Source organism: Thalassophryne amazonica, chromosome 5, assembly GCF_902500255.1.
Source record: "Thalassophryne amazonica chromosome 5, fThaAma1.1, whole genome shotgun sequence".
Taxonomy (NCBI): domain Eukaryota; kingdom Metazoa; phylum Chordata; class Actinopteri; order Batrachoidiformes; family Batrachoididae; genus Thalassophryne; species Thalassophryne amazonica.
Genome location: NC_047107.1, coordinates 5,290,490 through 5,292,385, shown reverse-complemented (window position 1 = coordinate 5,292,385; position 1,896 = coordinate 5,290,490). Strand labels below are relative to the sequence as shown.

The 1,896-nt window shown below is 39.2% G+C and overlaps 1 long non-coding RNA gene across 1 annotated transcript; it reads right to left on the bottom strand.

Annotated features, from left to right (window-relative positions):
- Positions 1-295: 295 nt before the first annotated feature.
- On the bottom strand, positions 296-1,001 carry LOC117509733. Its single transcript, XR_004560484.1, has 3 exons — positions 959-1,001; positions 487-531; positions 296-360 (listed from the first exon to the last, which is right to left on the bottom strand). It is a non-coding gene; the product is annotated as an uncharacterized LOC117509733 (long non-coding RNA).
- Positions 1,002-1,896: the final 895 nt, after the last annotated feature.

The following is a 1,896-nucleotide window of genomic DNA, read 5'->3' as shown; positions in this document are numbered from 1 at the left end:
CAGACATTTATTCGCAATAAAAATCCGACGAGAGGGCTGGACCACTGCTCACACAAAGCCTGCTCACAGGCGAATGACGCAACTGACAGGCGTGAAAAAACTCACGTATGCGCACGAAGGTTCAAGCTTGTGTGATGCAATCACATGTGATTCAAATCCATATGGTTTTTGAAAAAAATAAAAAGGTCAGTTACTTTTCTAACAGACCTCGTATGAATGAAATTGGTCATCTGGTTCTTGAGATATCAGGCTAAAAAGGAAAAACTGACACAGATGCTATGGAGTGAATAAAGAATCATACTTATGCAGAAGGTGACTGCATGGCAGGACCTGCGCTCTAATTCTGGAAGTGTGAATATCCTGTGTTGGAAAGGAGAAAAAAAAAAAAAAACAACCCCAACAAATAGATGAGAAAGTTATGTGACATCAAAGGAACAAATTCCCGTTGATGTTAAAATTCAAACCTGTGCTTGCGTATTTGTTTACCTCCATACACACTGGACAGTTCTGTCTCGAAACATTTTCAACACACTGAAAAATAAGAGAGAGAAGGAAAATATCATGAGGGCATCAGAACAGTCACACACAGTCCAGGTCCAAATTATTGGCACCCATTTTTTACAGAACATCTTGAGAAATACAATCATATTCTTGTGACGTATTTGCTTATTTGATACGTAAGGATGGGAAAAGAACCCAAAGCAAACAGCAAAGAAGAAATGGAAACGACAGACTGTTTTAAACTGGTCAGCAATGAGTGCAGAATCCCACTTGAACAGCAGAAGAATGGCAGAAACTATCAGCAGACAGACACAAGAAGCTTCTAGACGACTACAAGGACTGCTTAGAGGGCGTCAGCGTTGCCAAAGATTCTGCAATTGAACATGAACGATGGCAATAATTTTGACCAACAGTGCAGATAAATTTCTGTCAAAAGAAAGTAGATTTTATTCATTACCTTGTGGTTTCCTCGCAAATCCTTAGCTAAACACAGATCACTGGTTGCTCTCTGCCCAGCCTGGAAGACATTGCCAGCTCTCGCTACCTCAGCAGAGCTGCCAGCATCAGCAAAGACACATCCCACCCCAGCAACCGCCTGTTTGACCTACTACCCTCCGGCCGACGGTATAGGTCGATCAAAACTACAAAACTATCAAAAAAACTATCAAAACTAGGACAAGCAGACTCAGGGACAGCTTTCTCCCCAGAGCGATCACTGCTCTGAACAAAAACAAATCACTCTAATCTGCACCTTCACGTTTCTGTGCAATATCTGTAAACCATGTGCAATATAATTCCACAGTTGTATATAATTCTCATTTTACATTTTACTTGGTCCACATTTTATTTTACTTTATCTTATGTTTATATTAGTTGCACATATACTCTGAATAATTTACCATTAAATGTCACTATCTTTTATTTAGCTAAAAATTACTCGCACCACGGAAAGCACCTTTTTGGAGTTGCACTCAAATCTCGTTGCAATGCAAATTACAATGACAATAAAGGCGATTCTGATTCTTATATATTTTCACGGGAGAGGTGGACCACTCCTTCCCAAGGCGTGCTCACAGGCGAATGACGCAACCAACAGGCGTGAAAAAACTCACGCATGCACACGAGGGTTCAAGCTTGTCTGATGTAATCGCAGGTGATTCAAATCCATACAGTTTTTGAAAAAAATAAAAAGGTCGGTTTCTTTTCTAATAGACCTCGTAAGATTAAATTCCCATATTCCCTTCTTAATATATCCAGTTTTCCCACGTAGATTAATTCTTCCTCAGTAGTAGTTAAAGAGGGACCACTGTATTTTTGGGTAAAAAAAAAAAAATAATTCAAATAAATAAATAAAGTACCATATTAAATTAAATTAGCACTGAAGGGGCTCACCAC